A 21,721-nucleotide genomic window follows, 5' to 3' on the forward strand; every position below is an offset into this window, starting at 1 on the left:
GCCCCAATGTTTAACTGCTGCTATGATGTTGATCTTATGTTAATTTAACATAAATGCTAAACTGCTTTGTATGTACTCGAACATAATGTTACATTAAACTTTATATAAACTACATGCTGTTAATAGGGTAGCACTAACATTAGCTTATTCTATTACAATTAGTTTAACCCTAAATACTGTTATATATAATCATTAACAGTAACTGTAACATATTGAGGCTTACAGCTTAAAATGGCATGCAAACACTTAGTTAATGTCGAGCCTAATCACTGTTGATAAAAATAGCCCGCTTTAAAATTCACTTAGGCTTCATCGCATTTCCAATTAGATTCCGCTTCGAATTTCTGGTATATTTAGGATTCAGTTCTCTCTAGCCATTTCTTGCCTTTTTCCATTTATAAAGGTGTACGCAGCTATCATATTATGTGCTGCTCTTTTATTACGATTATTTCTTGTTGTTGTTTGCTGTTGTTGTTGTTGATGCTGGTTATGTATTTTTTTATTTTCATTTTATTTGCTCTCAATGCGAACGTCGTCGACGCGCTTCAACTTGCGGCTATTTTTAGCCTTTTCTAATGAGCTCTAGCTATTTTTAGAGTCCCGTGCTGCACAGCAGGCCCAGCTCTTGGGCGCGAAAGAGATAGAGCAACAAGTTGGTTATCTTAAAACTTGTCCGCTGTTTGCTGTTATACATACATATATATAGATGTACGCATATACATATAAAGATATCTCTTTTTTTCGTGTTGTTTTTCATTTTTGCAAGATCATTATCATTGGCGACCGAGGAGGACGGTGGCTATTGCTGCCTCGTCTTGGGGCACCCAAAGGTAATTGTGTTTTGATGGCCATTGGCCATTGGCTATTGGCTGGAACGGGTTTTTCAGCGGTTACTGTAGGGTATGCGAAATATTTGCCTAGACAATTAGTTTTTTGTGGAGCATTTGACTTTGATATAATTATTTTAGAGTAACCTATAAAGTTATATCTTATGATTCTATTTTGATATGTATAACAGTTTAGCACTGTTTTTAGTTCTATTTCGCAAATCGTTTACTTTCTGTAAGTCATTCACATTTCGTTTAAGCTCATTTTCATAATCTATATAACACTTACGTATATACGTATTGATATGTATAACAGTTTCGCATAGTTTTTAGTTCCAATTCAAAAGCAATTCATTAACATTTCTCATTAGCCACATTCTTAATTTATGTATAGAGCACTTAAGCCTTTACATTGATCTATATAACAGTTATGTTAATTTCACATATTTTTTACTCCTAGTTCACAACTAGTTCATCTGCTGTAGATCATTTACATTTCGCATTGGCCGCATTTTGTTTGGCCAAAAAGATTTGTTCCACTTGTGGCATTCGATGGTCAAAAATAAAAAATCCAAAAATACAGCACATATCATAATAATGATCGCTGTGAAAGTTTCAAATGGTTCATTAAGCTGCTTAAATGTAAGTCCATATATTGAGAGATACACAAGTTGTTTCGTATACCCTTGCTTGAAAGGGGATTTTTTGCCGATGAATAAATATCGATTTAGAAAGTGGGCAAAGGGTTGAAGAAGGAGAATCTATAGTTGATAATCAAGGTGAGTTATTGCCTTAAAGTATAGTATATATCATGTAATTTTACATGATATATGCTTAACAGTTTCCTGTTAACATAGTTAACTAAGCATTATCCAAAGAGCTCATAGAAGTACTATTATAATTTACTGTTTAGTAGTTTACTGATAACAAAGTCAACATAAAAAACATTTTTCTACCTATATGCCCATTTAAATAGGTATATTTAAGTCGATCTCATTCCATTCGCTGCAATCTTTGAATAAGTTCAGGATATTTGTTTGTGGTTAGCCAACAAATAAAAGACATTCGGCAGACATTGATGAAATGCGCAATTGATCAAACGTTCAATTGGTCAACTGGTCAGCAGTGGCTCAACCTTCGAAACCCTCAACAATTGGTAAAAAAGAAATCTTGCCCTCTCACTCTTCGTCGCTTTCTGTCCCTCTCGTTTATATAACAATGGGGCACGCAATAGTCAAAGTTAACATAAATTATGAACATAGGGGGAAGGGGGGCAAACAATACGCTGTGGGAGTGTGACACCTGCTTGGCTTTTGTTACGCCCACAAAGAATAGGCCATGAACATGGCTAGAAGAACTCACTTCCCTCTAATGCCCATTCGTTTTACCTGGGCCTAAACCCATTCCAATTGGATTGGTCATACGCTAGGTTTTACCTGACTTTTAAATGCCGTTTAATGAGCAGCTTGTACGCATTTTCCTTTTTCTTTTCTTTAGTAATTTTCATTCGTTATTTTCTGTTTTTGTTTGGCGTCCTTTCAAAGCAGCTTTTGACAAAAACTTTTGCTGCCTTTCAGCGCCCTCAACTAATTAAATGGGCTAAAGTTCTATAAAATAATAGAAAACTTTTAATTAGGTAAAGTAAATGTAGCGCATTGCTGTAAGTGTAGTAATTGTGATTTAATTGAAGCGCAAATCAATTCAAATAAAAAAAATTTTTTTTTTTTATTATTTTTTTGAATTCAATTTTTAAGCCTTTTGTGGCTGAAAACACTTGATCACAAAATCGAAGAATCATCGAGCCAAATGTATTCAAAACGCGGTGGCTTTATAAATATTTCGTACAACGCCATTAGCGAGCGGACTGATGAGTGTGACATGACTTAAAGATACCCTGTATTGTGTGTATATATAGAGATGTTTGTAATGTTTGAAAAAATATGTGAAGAATAAGTAACTTTTTCTGGTAGACAGTTACAACTGTTATACGCACAGAGTGTTACTTATAATTATCCTTTAAAACTGTTATACAGTGGCATTAAAAGTGATAGAGACAAGCGCTTTCTGTTCCGAATTGTTTATAACTGTTATACATGAGTTCAATTAGTACATTTCCTAAAATTGTTATACTAAAACAGCAAAGAGATTTTCACCTTATAGCTGTTATACAATATTTCTATAGTTGCATCAGACCCTACTGCTCTGCTTGCAGGGTACTTCAAGTGTCATAACAAAAGTAGTTAAAACTGAGACATAATCTTTGCCAAGGAAAAAAAAAAAAAAAAAAGAAAAAAGACAATTTTTTGTGTTCGTTTAATACATATAAAATTTAATAAAATAAATATTGACTATGCAAAAATTTGTATATGTGTTGAGTTTCAAAATTTTTAATAATTTGTTGTGTGTATATATATGTACAAATAAATATGTATTTATGTGAATAAATTATTAATCAGCAAAAGCAACAACTGCCTTGAGATCATTAGCCTGGTTTGTACACATACTATATACAGATATGTAAAAATACATATATATACATATACATTATACTATATGTATATAAATCCAGACTCGGCCACTTTGGGGCCCTCTTGATTTAATTGCTTTCATTGAGCAAATCAACACATTAGAAACGAACAAGCACAAAACGCGAATAGCAACGAGGCAGTTAAATGAAGTGTGGACCAGAACTAAACGTGAGGAAATATAAAAAAGAGTAAATAAATAAAATAAATAATAGAGCCAAAGAATTTGTTCGTTTGTTGGGCAATTATGATCTTGTAAATCAAGTGAGCAAATAAGAGAATCTTGAGAAAAATGCAAATATAAAATATTCATGAAAAAATACTACAAGTAATAATTTTACGTTGGCAAGCACGACGATATATCGAGAGTTTTTGAAGAGTATACTATAAATCTTTCTAGAATATTCATATGGCAGATATAATTATCAGTTCTTTATCTTGATTTTTCCATATTCTGTGTTCTCTTTCTATTTCTCTCTGACTGTGTCCCGCTCTATATCTTTTGTACGCTTTTTTTCTCTGTCTCACTCTCTTTCGCTTCATTTTCTATTTCCGTCTCTTTTACACCTTTTCTACCTCTCTCATTTCCTCTCGCTCTCATTCTGTTTAGCTCTGTATCTCGCACATCCTTTCTAATCCACTCTCCTCTCTTTCCATTTCGTTCTCTCTATCTCCCTTCTGCTTGTCCTACACTTTTTCATTGTCAATCTCACTCAATTTATTCATTCTCCACTTCCGAATGATTGAAATGAAATTCGAAACGTCATTTTCCACTAGCAGCTGTTCCAATAAAAACAAATTGTTTTCTTAGTTTTCATTAATATGTGATAAAATTTTCAATTTGTTGTCATTTCATGTTTATTCCATTAATGTCTTCAAAAGAAAAACAAATAAGATAAATTGTGATATTTACTTGCGTATATAATTGGGTTAACTAAAATATTTCTAAGTGAGCAGATGTGCTGATCTATGCTGAAAGATCTGAAAGCCTTGAAATCGAAAAAAGTTTTTTATTTTTTTAGTCTTAAGCTCTAATCCAAGTATTATCTTAAGATTTTCTATTGTCTCTCATGCTCTGAACGATCGATGGCTAGACCAAATGACGCGGAATAAGTGGAAGAAAGAGACAGCAAATAGCTAGAGGGCATATATAGTAGATATGTGAACAGAACTTAGGCATCTGCAGACCGCTAGACAATATTATTTAAGCGAAAACACAAATCGTATGCTTCAAATGCGGCCAGGTGATTAAGGTGTCAACCTGTCTGCCACAAAGCCACAACTAAAGTCAAACCAAAAAAAAAAAATTAAAGAAAACATGATAAATGTATTTCAAATTCCTGCGAAAGTTTTATGGCGCACACATAAGAAAACAAAGCAAAATAAAATAATCAACATCAAATATAATGACAAAAAAATATATAAAGTGTGAAAAAAAAGATTCCAATAAGAAGTAGCGAGTTGATAAAGCAGCTAAGGGAATAAATCAATAAAGAACAAATTATAAGAGTCGACAGTTAGGCACAGCAGAGCTTTTGTATGTGTGTGTGCAAGTGTGTGTAAGTATGATTTTGCGGTTTTGGGAATTTGTATTTTTTTTCTGCTTGTTTTGCAGAGTTTTTGTTTTTTGCTTTTTGGCAAGACAAACATTGGTTCAAGTAAACCGGTTCTCAAGAGATTTCACGCGTTTCCAGCCACCAAATGAAGCGTCAATTAAAGTTTAATGAGTGCTCGCTGTGCAGCAGCTAACTACGCACTCACACACACACACACACAGCCAAACACATCCACGCTTAACTACAGCCATATTGGGGCACGTGTTCACATTTATTCTTATAGGAATAAAAACCATGCTAAGCACAATCAGTTGAACAGGAAAAAAGTAAAAAAAAATACAAAAATCGAAATTCGAAAAGCCCAAAACAAAAGATGAGAAGAGAATAAATCACGAACCAATCAAATCAAGTATTTCCGAACCTTTTCAATACACACACACACGCAATACTCAAACACCCCAACCACCCGCTGGCAACGATCGTGCGATTAACTGTTAACAAATCGTGCACACGCTGATGTCATACTACATGCTTGGCGCGCTCTCACGCTCTCTTGTGCTTGCTCTCTTTTGTGCTCTCTCTCTGCTGCGACGCTGTTATCGCGTCTGGTTTTGGCTTGTTGTTGTTATTGTTGTGATGTCATTTATGCAGGCCGCAGCAGCGAGCGTTGCAGAAAAGTTGCCGCTGTCGTTGCTCTCTCTCTGTCTCCCTCTCTATCTCTGCTTGCTGAGTGTTTTACGCTTTATTCTAATTGGATTCCGGCTCGCAAGAGGCAAACAAATCTTTATATGTGCGTGTTGCTGTTGTTGTGGCTGTTACTTTTTATACCCTGAACCCATTGAAAATGGGAAATCAGGGTATAATGGTTTTGTGAAAAGTATGTAACAGGCAGAAGGAATCATCGCAGACCCCATAAAGTATATACATTCTTGATCAGGACGACGAGCTGAGTCGATATAGCCCTGTCCGTCTGTCCGTCCGTCCGTCCGTATGAGCAAAAGGATCTCAGAAGATATAAGAGCTAGAGAGCTGAAATTTGGCATGCATACTCGTGTATACCATAGGCAGTACAAGTTTGCTTTATTTTTTCGATAACTCATCCGATAACTTTTTTATCGAGAATAATCGAAAAATCGACATTGTTTTTTCAGCCTAATTTGAACACTTTTAGACCTGGACACTTCAAATTTGCGTTGTATATAAAGTTAATGAATATAAAGATTTTGTAATTTACAGATTTTGGATACCACGCCCCATTCGCCCCCAATTTGTAAAAAACGCATTTCAAGTACTAGAGACTTGTGCTTTGGAATGTACACACATATTCATTATATGATTATACTCTGAAAGTTTCATTAAGATCTTATGTCTACAAAAGAAATTATTCAACAAATAATTTCTCATAATATTGCCCACACTGCAGCGCAGCCGCTGCTTACTGCGCAGTTAGCAGAGCGCAGGCTTATGCGTGCGTGTGGATGCATGTGTATGTGCGCATAAAAATGCAGAATTATTAGAATATCAGCTTAGAGGGTTCAGGGTATCTCCTAGTCGAGCAGTCTCGACTAGAGCCTTCTTACTTGTTTTTTCTTAGTTGAACTCGCAATTTGTTGACTTTTCGCCGTTTCGTATTTATCACATTTTATTCATTTTGGCTTTGCGTGTGTGCGTGCATGTGTGTGTAATGTGTTTGTTTCTTCATCTGTCTTTTGTGCTGCTCTTTCGCCACTTGCAATAAATACAATAAATACCAATTTACAGCATTTCGAATGTTTACACGTGACTTTAGTTAAGTTTGTTTTTTCCTCTCGATTGTTGTTGTTGTTATTGTGCGACAAGTGCCACGAGCATGTGTAGCATAAACAGCAAGAATAACAACGACAACAACATCACTGGGTGACATTTATCTTAAGCGCTTTTCCTATTTGTTGAGCTGATTAAACGAGTTGCGCCTCTTTTGTTGTTTGCTTGTTTATTTGTTTACTTTGTTTGCGAGTGTAACACTTGTGATTGTTGCATGTAGATTTGTAAACAAATATGTATAATTTCTCTGCTTTTCACGTGATGCCAATAAATCGGACAGCCCATTGCAGATATCTGAATATTTCAATATTACGTATACGTCATGGATTACGTATACGTTATGTCGAGTCTAGCTGATACATTTCTCAATTATTGCTTAATTCTTATCAGCTGTATGCTTATATGGTTTATATTTACATACATATATTTATATTGATAGGAAAATTTCATATCAATAGAGTAGAATTTTATGATCGGAATTTGTTTACACATCCGCAAAGTACAGCAATAAATGATACTTTATTAAATGTAGTTAAAACAATTGATTGATATTACGTGCCATATGGTTTCATAGTAAAATAGACACTTTCTAACTTAAGCTTTACATTTTTAATGCATGGTTACCCTTAAGGTACTTCCATATAGTCTGAGTAATATTCATAAACACTAGGCATAACAAAAATATACCATTCTTGAATGCTAGACAGTTACTACTATTAGTATCTATAGTACTATAAAATCTATATGTACGGCTAGTCGTAACGCTTGTTCTCGTGTGCTCTGTCTCAACTAATCGCATTTTCTTATACAATTTTTCTTGAGTGTTACGCATAAACTAATTAGAGGACAAACAAACTAACGAAGAAGGTGGCAGACGCTAAACGCTTTAGTTGTAGTTATTATTCAAGTACATGTCAATACTTAATAGTATTTGGCGTTATATTGAGTAACTACAGTTTAGATAGACAACTACGCTTAGCCAGAACGGCTAAGTACTTACACTGATGGCATTACTAGTATATACCTCCCTATAAACTAAGCACACAGGAAAAACCTAGGTTTAATAATTTAACCTGAGCAATGATCAATAATTTTTGTTCATCTATTTTATTTTATTTTTTATAATTTATAATCTAGTTATTTTAATTCTGTACATTTTCTAACATTCTTCATTTTTAGTATTTTTCTGTTTATTATATATAATTTTGTATTCACCAGAAATTTTAACTTTTTTTCAATATTTGTGTTTTATTCTATAAATTTTTAAAAATATTGTTTTGATTACATTTCTTTCTTTTATTTTAATTGATTATAATTTTTTTCCTAATAGTTTTGTAAACCATTACCAGTGCATTCACAAGTCTCCTACTCCCCATGCCTCACATTTCACATTGCATTGTTTACCTTTGGGATTTGCTCAAGCAATCGTCTCGCATACTAAAGCACAGAAACACCACACAACACACGTGTGAAATCCACCTTTCCACCACACTCTTTGCCCTGTTGCAAGGGCTGACCGTTTCGCCCTCGCACGCCCACATTACGCAAAAAGAAGAAGAAGTAGAAAAGAAAAAAATAACGGGCAGTTGCCATTGCCCATGTTAAGCGTCGCTTGGCAGCTTTGTTGCACGCTTTGCACAGCCGTCGGCGTTGGCGTTGGCGTCGACATCGACATCGACATCGGCGTTGGCGTCAAGGACAGCGTTGCTGGCCTCTTGGCATTGCATTGAACTTGAACGAGGGTTGGCCGGCGCACTGGTGAAATTGCAATTGCTGACGCTAGGGGGCGTGTTTATTCGTCGTGTACTCTTTGCTCGTTAAAAGCTCAATGCGTGTGCAGCAGTGGCAGCGGCAGAGGCAGCAGTTAATGCGCTCAAAGCGAAACCCACTCAAATGCGAGTTGAGCTTAATGCGCCTTTGCGTTATGCAGCGGAATTTTCAATTAGCTGCCGTGGCTTTTGGGGATATCCAGACCATCCCAGCGGTGAAAGCGGCGCATAAATTATTTACTTAACATTTAAAAATTGCATTCAAAATGGCTGCGTGGCGTCGCTCGCGTCGCCCGGCTGACGTCAGCGCAGCAACAAAATAACATGCAATGCGGAAATGCTTTCAACTTTAAACTTTCGCCTCTAAAATTAGCTGCAACTAAAAAAAGCAACGGCAAAGTAAACGCACACACACATACACGCGCGCGCAGAAATTCAGCTTGCAGCTATTTTTCAACCGATGTTGACTTTTTGGCTTTGCTGCATACTTTGTGGCGTTTGCGTTGTGCTTTTGCCTTTAGTCTGTCAAAATTTAACGCCCAATCAAAATATGCTAAAATAGTCGCGTATCTGTGTGTATGTGTGTGCATGTGTGTGTGTGTGTGGGTATTTGGTTTTATGTTTTGCGACCGTTTCCGGCGACATTTTCAACTCGATTAGAAATGCAAATGGCGTTCGCTTGACAGTCACTCAACTTGGGCTTGGTTGGGGGAGTACGTGGCGGGGCTTTTGTGGCTTATCAATTACAGGCAGCAGGCACAGTGCCAAAGTCGTAGACAGGTTCATAGTCGACGCCACACTTGCCACAAGAGTCGTTTCTGCTGCTGCTGTTGCTGCTGTTGTGTGTTATTTCAAGGACATGCTTGTACTGGAAAATGCATATGAATTTATATGCACTTGGCATTTAATATGCAATGCCGAGGGCGGTTAGAAAACTTGTGGGGAATGTTTTAGAATGCAGCACATATGATGTAAAGAGTAACAGAGTAAATCTAAACACAGGACAGATATTTATTGCCTGTACTGTTTGGCTCTGATTTACATATATTTCTTTTGCTGCCGTTATAGCAGGCATTGGAAAGAGAGCGTTGGAAAGAGAGCGAGCATGACCTGAAGAGCTTGTCTATGATGCCGTTATATGAGCGAATCTCAGCTGTCTTAGAGCGCGGGCAAAGCAAGGAGATTTAGCTTTTGATCCCGTTATATGAGTGAAGAGCAGCTGTAGCCTATGCATTGCCAGCCATTGGTTTTTTTGATCTCAGGCAATTGTTGCATGCTCTCTTTTGTGAAGAGGGTGATTTGGAGAGTGAAATAGAGAAGTGTATGGTGTGTATGGTCTCTGGTGTGTGGTGTATATGGTGGATATGGTGTAAACCGATCTAAAGCAATAAATTGTAATCTTGAATATTGAATACATTGAGTATATATTTATATATTTAATGCGTTTTCATTTACGAATTTTAAACAAATTTTTATTTTGCCTTTCGTAACTATTCAACTGCATCTCGCTTCAATGTTTTATACTTAAGACTTAATAGCAAAAGCGAAAGCGAAAACTTCAATTCGCAGCTGACCAAAGTCACGAAGTGAATGGCTTTTGCCTAGACCTGGGCTTGGACCTGGGTTGGGTCTCAATTTTTAGAACCTTGCAACGCGGCTGCATTTGCATAGCAAGTTCTCATTGTTGTCGCCGTTGTTGTTGTTGTTATCTGTCGCAGCGGAAATGCAATGCGGCGCTGTTTGTTTTACGCTCTGTGGTAGCACTTGCCACATGCCACTTGCAACTTGCTTGCTTTGCTAGCTTGGCTTGAGTGATTGACACCGCGTTGCACGCAGCTTGCATTTTGATAGCCAATGCAACTGGCACGCCCACTCTGCCCGCCGCTCTGTCTACCTCCTGCTGCCTCCACTCCAGCCAAATGGCAAACAAATTGGTATCTATCATAACATTTATTTTGGCTTTATTTTTCGCTTCACGTTGCAGCCGCGAGCTCATAAAACTAAATTGCAATTTTTTACAATTTACATAGATATGAGGCAGGTGTGTGTGTGAGTGTGTGTGTGAGTTTGTCGGTGTGTGGGTGTGTGTAAACTCTTTTTTGCGTGCCTGGCACTCGCTGGCACTTGGATGGCTGCGACTTCTGGGATTTCGTTTACGATTTGACGCTTGCCGGTGCTAATAGCTTGTTACAGCATAAAATCGCATTATCCTTAACAAACACACACACACACAATCATGCATATGCATATCTTTTTCTGTGTGTGTGTGTGTGTGTGCGTGTTTAGTTATTCCCATTTATTTAATAGCCTGCATATCATTTCGTGGCGCTAACATAAATGGAAAAACTCAACAAAAATCAAACAAACAGCAAATTAAATATTTGTAAATTTAATATTATGTAAATCTATGTGAGTGAGCGCAGTTCTATTTATAGATAACTCCCGTATCTATTTATATATGTAGATACAGCCATATCACTTGGAGATTAGCTTTATCTAACATTTTGAGTCAGCTGCCGCATAGTTTAAACAATTGTTTACAAAGTTCTCAAGTATTTTGGGCTCGTTTTTTTTTTTTTTTTTTGGCAATTAGTTGATAAGCAAATATTTTTATTGCTCACTTAAATTATTCTTTTAAGCTGTTTACAGTTGTAAGAGGCCTTTTGATGTCCTTGAAATGTTTAGGAATTTCCTTTGTTCTTTTATTTAAATTACTTTTGAAATATTTTGGCAAAAGTTAAGTCAGAACGGAGATGTTCATGTGTATGTGTATGAAAATAAAAAGATGAAAAATAATGAGAGGCAAATAAACAAAGAGCAAGAGAAATCCTGAATAGTACTAGGAGAAAAAGAGAAATCTAGAAAGTATGGAAAAATATACAGAGAGACGCAAAGCAAAAGAAATTGAATGCCAAATTGAAGTTTTACTGTAAACTAATGGCAGAAATGAACTCAGTGAACGACTTCATTATTGTTTTTACTAAACATGAAAAATACAAAATTTACATAAATCTGTTCTAAATATGCAACTTTAAAGATATTTTTAACATTGCCAAAAAAAAAGGTAATTAAAAAAGCCTGTTATTCACTAAATTAGTTTTGTCTGTGAAAATGACAGAGTTATTAAATTATTTAGCGAGCAGAGCTAATGATACTTTAAATAACTCATTGACTTATGACAGTCATGGCAAAAATATTGGGCATGCCTAGAGATGAATGAGCTAAACTGATGTGGGAAACAATATTATTAATATCTATTTCTTACACTGCTCTTAGTTTCTAACTTATTAATTACATTTTATACTAATATATATTTTTCTCTTCTATTTTTCTTGCAGTTTGATTCTTAATGCAGCAAAATTTTCACAGACTGCAGCCATAATATACAGGTAAAGTTGATTTTCAAACATATATAAGACCTAAAGTTTATATAAGAGGGAATATATATCTAATATTTACTAGGGTAAACTTTAAATATGAAATTTGTATTAGTAGTTAAAATATTTGAGCAATTTTTTTTTATTTATTGGCAACAACTTTGTTTCACTCTAATTAACTTAGCAAACCTTATCATCTGTCATATGTTTATCAAATCAATTGAGAACTTTGTAACCGAAATTTGCAAGCTGTATAAAAGTACTTCAACTTTGCTGATCCAGAGACTGCACAGGCCTTTGGCTATTCAGATAAATAATGGAGTCCAATCTAAAACCTCAAAAACCAAATATGAAAATTTCAAGCTGGACAAGATTTACCTATTATAAGAGTTAAGCTTCAATTAAGAAATCCTTGCACTCTCTTACTCTCTCTCTCCCTATTCCTTTCTCTCTCTCTCTCTCTCTCTCTCTCTCTCTCTCTTACATTTCCTCTACTTAAACAAGATTTAACTACAACAATAGTTGAGCTTCTGATTAACACATTTCTGTCCTAACCCCAATCGCTCTTACCTACCCTGCCTCTCCATCTCTCTCTCCCATTCTCCCTCTCCCACTCTTCCTCTCCCTCTATACCATCAATTAAGCTAGTTTTTACAATGCGCAGTTGAAAGTTTGAAGTTTTGTTACATCGCTGCAAGCCACAGAGGACTTAACGCCATTTATGTTGTTGTTGTTGTTGTAGTTGTTTTTGTTGTTGTTGTTGCGGCCAACTTCCGGTTCAATAGGGCGGCAACAGAGAGAATTCATTTAACATTTATTCATTTAACGCCTCATTAATTCATCACTTTCAATCAAATTTTACGCTTACATACACAGCACACAGGTGCGTTGAGCTCTCTATCAATGTGTGTGTGTATGTGTTTATGTGTGTTAAATATTAACCGCAAGTAGTAACTGAACAAGGGCTCCTTAGTTGCGCTCCATTAGAGGGACAGTAATGCTCGCCCAGATCCTAGCGTCCTTAATTAAGCGTGTAATGTGTGTGAGTGTGTGTGTGTGTGTAGGTGTGTAGGTGTACTGGTTTGCGTGTGTGTGTGTGTGTATGTGTAAAACTCATTGAATTTCGCATTAATATATTAACTTTGCTGTAGCATACATTGAGGCGCAAAGCGACTTTAAAGTAGGGGCACGCAAAAGGCCATGCGGATTGGGTACGACTTGTGGCGACATTAAGTTGTAGGCTGTAACGGTAAAATGGAAGATAGCTCGCTTTCTCTCTCTTTACTCTAATATAGAAAAGAAAGGATTAAATACAGATCCAGGTTAAATCAGTGATATACAAAGTAAGAGAGAAGCAAGGAGAGAGAATATTACAGAGGAAGGAGAAGGAAACAGAAAGGAACAGAAGGAGAAAAAGGCAAACGAAGAAAGAGAGAGAGCGTGAGAGAGAGATGGAGATAGAGAAATAACGATAGAGAAATAAGACATAAATTGAGGGATAGAATAACAGATGGAATGTAGATAAAAAAGAATGAGAGATAGAGACATATAAAAAGAAAAAAAAATGCCTATTTAATGAGCTAGAAAGAGATGAAAATAGCAAGCGACATAGTATGTGGAAAGCAGAGATAAAGGGAATGTAGAGATAGACATGAAATAAATAATGTATAGAGAGGAATAGAAATCGAGGTTAAGCAGAGAGTGAGGGAGATAATCTCTATAGATCGAGGGGAAAGTAGATGGATAGAGATGCGACAGAGAAAGACAGCTGTCGATTTAATGAAAGCAGAAGAAAGGTAAGAGGGACAGATGAGAGAGAGAGAGGAGAGTATACATGTTAAGAGGAAAGTTGCGATAGAGACTGCAAGAGATATGGAGAGGAGAGTATAGATAAACATATTATTTATATGAATGTATAAATAAATGTATATATGACAGAGAGAGAGAGAGAGAGAGAGAAAACCACAAACATATAGAGAGTAGAAAACTGTGGAAGAAGCAATGCAAAAAGAGAGGGAGATACAGCTTTAGTTTACCTAAGTTCTATTTGCGCCTAACACTTGGCGCTGCTGCTAAGGATTTTTGACAATAAACAGACGCATTCTGCCACATACACCCCTTACACACACACACACACACCCACCTACACACACAGAGAAAGAGAGGGAAGAGCAACTGGCAGACATCGGCAAGCTAGTTTAAAAATAACTCCTTGTTGGAATTTCCATAGAAAATCGTGCATATTGAACCGAGATGTATGTAAAAATATTGATGTTTTCTTTATTTTTTTTTTTTTTTCACTTGCGTGCTAATTTTAAATTATACGTAGCACTCATACACACGCCCGTATGCATATCATTTGTTATTTTCTTTTGGCAAACAAAGTCTATAAGGAGAGCGCGACGCAAGTAAATTAAAATGCAATTTTTAATCTTTTATTTATGATTTTGAAATTATGCAAGTGCAACAGATTTCCTTTGGCTTTTCAGTTTAAAGGAGATTGTAATAGGCGAAAGCAACAACAACAGCACTCACACACACACACACACAGCGAGCGGCATAGACTGCGTACCAAAATACTTATACAATAACAAAAACAAAGAAAAACCAAAAATAATACAAGAACAACAACAACAAAAATTGCTTTAATTTTAAAATATATTTCAGTGTATGCGCCAGTGTGTGTGTGTATGTGTGCATGTGTGTGTGTGTCGGCCTTTCGATTTATTTCGAGCGATCGGACAGAATTAAGAGCTTTATTAGCGCATCAGCCGAGCAATCAAACGCGTCGCATTCGATAAAAACAGCGAAAGAGTAAAAAGCAATCGATTCTTGTTTCGTGTGCAAGTTGCGTGTGAAGTTTCGGTTATCGATAGGCGATAGGCAATAACTTGTAGTAGTTGATGTCGTGTGTTGTGCATTCAATAAGAGAGAGTGAGAGAGACTCAGCTGTTGCATATAGATAAAAACTGAAATAAATCTAAATCTGTTATCGATACCCTGCTAAATATCGATTGTATTTAAAGCGATTTACATTCCCGCTATAAACATAAACTATATTAAATATTCTTATTCAATCGGTTGATATCGATATACGTGTATCGATCCGTTTTATCGATATACATTTAGAGCTATGATTTGTTCCTAGCCGTTATATCGATTTACACTTATAGCTTGCTGATGATGGTATTTTAATGATAACAGTACAATATGTAATATAGAATAGAATAGGCAGATTCAAGACATGCAACAATCGATAGATGTCTACGTTTATCGACTTTGCATTAAACCTAATATAGGCAATAAATCTTAGATTAATTTCATAATCAAAGGGGAAAAAGTATTTGCCAAACAAACTTCATTCACTTGGTAATATTATAAATTTTAATGACAAAATCTTTATAAATATCCATGAACTCGTAATTGTTTCTTAAATGCATTTGCTTCAAAATCGCATTAGAAACTCTTTAAGAGACATTTAGTGTGGGGAAAGGCTTTACTTATTTTTTTTTTCTTCAGCTGCTGCAGCTTCTTCTTCAATCATTTTTGGCTTTTGGGACTTAGAGGCTAAGTCAAGCAGCAAAGCCTTACCACAAAAAAAAAAAGTGAAAGAACGAAAAAAAAAATTAATTTTCCACGAAAATCCGCCCATTTAAAACGCCTTTAAAAACGTTTAGCTGCGAAAGCCAGAAGGAAGATGTAAGCTAGGAGAGGCTGGAGACGGTGGGCGGGGCTGTAATTTGAGGGATTCTCAAATGTTTGTTGGGATTTGAATTTGTTGTTGTTGGTGCTGTTGTTGTTGTTGTTGTAGTACTGTTCAATTTGTGTTGAAAAGGTGATGGCTGGCCGCGTTCTGCGGAATTGTTGGTTATTTATTTTGGGTTACCTCTAAAATTAAAATGGCTCAAAAACACAAGAAACACACACACACACTCATACACAAACACACAGAGAGACAGCAACAACAACAACAACAACAACAAAGCAAGAGCGAAACAAACGAACAAAAAAGCGTTTTTTATAGAACATTTATTTATAATTATACATTCTCGTTGTATATGCGATTTTCTGCGCCAGTAAAGTGAAGTGTAGGAAATATCGTGCACAGACATATTTTTCATTTCGATCCCAATTCAATCCGCAGTCGAACCGATCCTCCTACAAATTAAAACCGTGCAACGCGTCGTGATCGTCCGCGCATATTCTCATTTCTCACTCTCGTTCGCTCACTCTCTGCCTTTCCAGCTCTCTTAACTAAATACAAATTAAAAAAAAATATTTAATAAATTTCAAATCTGAAGCAATTGTGTAAAAAATTTGCAATTGGAAAATTTCGCGCCGAAGGACGCCAAATCGTCTCAGCTGTGTGTGATAATTGCCCTTAAAGCAAAATTACCAACAAATTGTGCAAATAAATCAAATCCATTGAAAATTTCCCTAAATGAAATCAGCAAAGCCAAATGCTTTTTGCGTTTTTTCTGTGTTGAAAAGTGAAATTCTGTCAAAGCAATAAAATTTCCCAAAATAAAAATCGAAACATCTGTTCTGTGTTGTTTGTCTACACCAAACAACAACAACAGCACAGCAGCAACAACAAAATTTGTGTCCAATGTCCGAAATGTTGCTGAGCATGGGTGAAATGTTGCCAGTGCATGTTGCTGGCCAACAGATGGCGCGTCACATGATCGTTGCGCACAGATGGCGACAGCAGCGTTGCGATCGTTTGTGCGCCATGAAAGCTAGATGGCGCCACACGTACTGCCATGGAATATTGTAAGCAATTTCGTTTCTTTTAGAAGATTATCGCTATAATATGTTAATAATGATATTAAATTTTAAACTACCTTAAATTTATAAAAATAATTAAAGTATTTCCGCACATTATCTGAATGTTTTTATATACTACATTATACATTAGTGCTCGCAACTAGCATCGTGCTATGGCTGGCGGCGCAATTGGAAGCTGCAAAGCTTCTTAGTTTGAAGCCATCTAATCCTTTAAGTCCAACACATTCCAAGCGCTGTCTCTCTCTCACACACTCTATTGTCACTGCTCGCTCCTGAGCTCGCGGCGGCTTTTGGTTGATGTGTTTTAAGTGTTTGCACATTGAAAGTGTGAAAGCTGTTGTCAATTCGTAAATGTTTTCATACACTACACACACACACACACATCTACACTTGGCTTGAAATGGCTTTAATTTACTCTAATGTTGGGTAGATTGACACATATAGGGAATAAAGATATTAAGATAATTATGTAGCTGGACTTTTCTTGTTGTCTAAATCAATTTGTGATTATTAGGTGTTCTAAAAGCTATATATACATATGTATGTCTATATATCTAGATATACATAAGCACATAGATACACTATGTATATGTATCTATAAACAAGAAGTATATATATGAACCAAATAAAAAAAAATAATAATAAAAAAAAAAAACAAGAATAAAATTCAAAACAAAAGAAAAATTAAATCTAAAAAATGTCAAGCAAGAATGTTTATGCATATAATTTTTTATTTGTGTAATATATCAAAAAGTTTATGTGAATTCGTTTTTAAATGCTCATAAATTTCCATTCATTTTAATGTATATTATATATACAAATATACGATTTATAAACTAAATATTTCACAATATATATTTTCTATCTCACTTCCATAATCTGAGAGTATTTATGAAAAGCATTGCCCTAGACAAAGTGAAATCCTTGCCTTGCCTTCTCTGCCTGCTTGAGCAGTGCCTGAGGTCAGATTCTGGCTTTAGCTGCTTAACCTTAGGATTGTAAGGGGTGTGTGTGTGGGTTGAGGGTTGCGGGATGGCATGTAAGTGGGCTTAGACGACATGTCTGTCATGCCAATCGCATGCGCTAAGCATTTCCGCTTCCGTTGAAATTTAATACGCTACAGAAACAAAACAAAATTTTGGAAAAAAAAGAATGCAGGCAGTTAGACATGTGCGCCTAGCCTATATAGAGTCTATATGGCATATTCATATATCGCTGTGCCCTCTTTATTTAATTTTTTTTTTTTTTTTTTTTTTTTTGGGCACTCGCTGCGCATGTTGTTGCTTGTTTTATTTGCTTTTTATTTTGCTTGCAAAACTTCGTGCAACTTGATTTGTTTTTCTTGCTATTTTTTTGTACTTGTTTTTTTTTTTTTTTTTTTTTCTCATCTACATTTTGACTGGGCACACAACTAGAAGCATTAACGACTCTTTTTGAAAATTGCAACAAAATGCTTTGTTGTTTATTTACGCAAATTTGTGTAGACTTTGGCCAAATGCCAGGCATTACGAAAAGCCCGCAAAACACGACGCCATTTTTCGAGAAGGCAGCAAAAAAAAAAAAAAAAAAAAAAAAAAAAAAAATATTTAAATGAAATAAATAATAGACAAAAAAACCGCAATAACAACACTGTGCAACATAAATGTAGCACGTGTTTGTTATGGGAAATATTAGAATTAATAAAAAACAAGGAAGCAAATATTTTAATACACATAAAAAAATATAAAATATGAAAAAAATGTGCAAAATCTAAAATGGAAAAACAGAACACTGTTCAACGAGATTATGACAACAATGTGGCATACGAAAATACTTTGTGGTTTTTGTTTATAACTGATTGTTATTGTTAATATTGTTTGTAATCGATAACACTAACACAGGAATAGTTATCGATATCGATAGAAGACTAATAAAAGAAAATTCGAAGCATCTAGCTCTTATAGGTTCTGAGATCGGAGCGCTCACATATACAAGCAGACGGAGAGGCCTAGATCGTATCGCCTATGGGGTCTGTCCTTCTGCCGTTTACATACATTTCGACCAATCCATTATACCCTTATAATGGCTATACAAAATTCTCGTAAAATGATGATTATGATAATGATTTTCAATATTTATATGTGATATAAAGAAATAAAAGACAATTTGTAAAAAAAAGTAAAAATTTTTATATCAAATAAATGTCAACTAAGGAAAGTGCAATAATATCATCGTTTCAACAAAGTATAGGAATTTGTGAATTATTATTATAAATTATGGAAATTCTTATCGAGAAATATTTGAAAATTTTTTTAGATTTATCAAATAACGGCCAGCTCTGTATATAAGAACTCTATGCAACAAAGTTGTACAACGAGTTTATTATGGCAAATATTTACACGAACTGTGTGTTAGTTTATTCCATTGAAAACCCAAATTTCCATATATACAAAACGAAAAATATATTAGAAGAAAATACCAGGCAAAACACAACAACACTATGCAACAAAATGCTGAAAAAGACTTACACGAAATATTTGTTAACTTATTCATTAATTGCTAGACGTCCCTCAGTCCACAATTGGGATGATTTAAGTGGGGCTGGGTGGGTTGGGGACCTGGGGGAGCTGTCTTGTCACCCCATTCGATTCGACAATTTCATTTTCATTTTCATTTCCATTTTGATTTTCATATGCTTCCTCTACCAACACCGCCAACACATAGGTGGGCGTAATGCTGTGTGAAAAGTTGTTTGTCTGTGTGCGACGTATAGGGCATGTCATAAAAATCAAGTGAAAAGCGCCACAAGAAGACGCACAAGTAAAAAAAAAAAAAAAAAAAAAAAATGAAATAAAATAAAATGAAGAAGAAATGTCGAAAAACCATGACAAAGACCAAAGCCAAAGGGAAGGAGAGGCGGCACTCAGACGCAAGGGGGTGTGGCAACGGGCGGGCGGTTGGCTACACACGACAGCAGCAGCATGAAGAAAAAAATGTAGAATTTATTATAGACAACTGTGCTGCCTGAATTCGGCTGCGTCCATTTGTTTGTTTGCCCAGCTTCCACACTGTCTCACTCGCTTTCCCTGTCTCGCTCTCTCTCTCCCGCTCCATCCTACTATCGTCTCGCTTCGTCGAAAAAGGAAAAAATGCTGCAGACTATTGGGACCCGCTGGAAAAGCTCCTCTTGCTAGCTGCCATGGCAACACACACTCAGAGCTACCAATACATATATAGCTACAGTTACAATACATCACAGATATATATATATATGTGTACAAAGGGGGGCAACACTGATCAATGATATATATATATATATATATATATATATATATATACCTATGTATGTGTAGGTGTATTTGTAGTTGTAGTTGCTGCTGCTGCTGCTGCTGCTGCTGCTCTGGATGGATGCGATTGCTGTCGCTGCTGCTGTTGAAGCATTTCATTAGCCACCCACACGAAATACTATGCGCACAATCATACACACACACACACACACACCTGACATACAACCGCACTTATACACACACAGTCAACACTCATAACACTCATGCACACACGCAGAATAGAGGCGAGCGGCAATGCCTGGCATGTGGGCGTTGAGAACAGCACGCGCACTCCACACTCATGTATACCCTGGAAATGCCATGCTTGACGAAGCGTAATGTGCTAGGGAGTCAAATTGGGTGAAGAGCTTATCAAATGTTGTATATATCCAAAGTAAAAGTTCTGTGAATACTTTAAAAGATTTTCAATCAAATGCAACTTAAAGTGAATGCTGCTTTGATTTATTGCTAAAATGAAGTAAGAAATTTAGTTTAATTTGGAATATCGGAAAAGTTTCGAAATATTATTTAAAGAATCCTTCAAGAAAAGGGATTCGATTTGATCATTCCCATTGAGTTACTTCATTATTCTCTAAATTCATTTTTCTTGAAGGATTATTCAAATATTATATATAAAAGATAGGCACTCCCGTCATCAGGATAGTTCATCGTTGTTGTTGTATTTCTTTTATATTATTAGGGCTAGAGCTATATACTTTTTTTTATGTTCTATGAAACTCCGTTAAATTCTTCTTAAAATAAAATAAAACTGGTAAAAAAATATTACGAAAAACTATTGCTAAAAAAAAAATACTTACATATCTTATCTACCTCTTACCTCTTCTATATAGCTTGGATTATGACTCCTTTTCTCATAATTTGGAGTTTATATATTTTTATTTTTCTTAACTCACTCTTCTTATATCCCCACCACATTTACAGGGTATGCTTAACTCTACCACATGTCATTCAAATGCTTGCATAAACAACCGCAACAAGCATAAAATACTGAAACTGAAATGCTGTACGAAAAGTTTTGTGGTCTTTGGGGGGAATGCGAAGCTCGAACTTGTTGCATCTGCAAAGACATTTGATAACTTTGGCTCAGATGTGCACAGGGAATTCACTTTGCAATGAATGACGCACAAAAACATATAATGCATAATATATATATATATACATTTAAGGATATACATATTATGTAGCTGAATCTATATCAAACTCGGTTTAAACTCATGTTTTTGTCATTTCATTTCCATTGCAGTTACACAATCCGCCGACGTCGCAGAGTCAATTGATGGAAATTTCAGGAAATTCAGGAAATAGTTGATAAAAATAAAACACGCCTAACAGTACACAAACTCCTGTGGCTTGATCGCATTCATTTTGCCATATAGATACAGCCACAGACAATAGAAATATCTAAATAGATATACACATATATAGATGTAATTAAACAAGATTGGATTATAGTTTATTTTTGACTGGGACTCTTTGATGTTGTTCACACGGCGGCATTTTGGCAGGTAAGCTTTGACAATTACCGTTAATATGTAATTTAATTCAATTATTTATTTATTACGCGTTTAGGTTTCAGTTTAACAATATTATATATTTAACAATCAGAATTCATTTCATTAACTTACTTCATTATTTTCTGTTGATGTTTAGGTAGAACTGATTCATTATTTACTCATTTAATTGAAAGCAATTAATTTTGTTTTCTATTCTTTAAAATCGATAGAAATGAGTGTCAAACAGGGTATATTGA

The 21,721-nt window shown here is 35.5% G+C and overlaps 1 protein-coding gene across 2 annotated transcripts in view; it reads left to right on the forward strand.

Moving 5' to 3' along the window:
* The window catches only part of LOC6578863 (myocyte-specific enhancer factor 2), a 64,919-nt gene that overhangs the window by 5,302 nt on the left and 37,896 nt on the right, over positions 1–21,721 (forward strand). For both annotated transcript variants that reach the window (XM_032729604.2, XM_002004726.4), the window contains exons 2-3: positions 11,819–11,869; positions 21,215–21,476. The gene's annotated coding sequence lies outside the window, so the exon portion shown is untranslated. The remainder of the gene's footprint in view (positions 1–11,818; positions 11,870–21,214; positions 21,477–21,721) is intronic.

Source organism: Drosophila mojavensis, unplaced genomic scaffold (assembly GCF_018153725.1).
Source record: "Drosophila mojavensis isolate 15081-1352.22 unplaced genomic scaffold, ASM1815372v1 contig_80, whole genome shotgun sequence".
NCBI lineage: Eukaryota > Metazoa > Arthropoda > Insecta > Diptera > Drosophilidae > Drosophila > Drosophila mojavensis.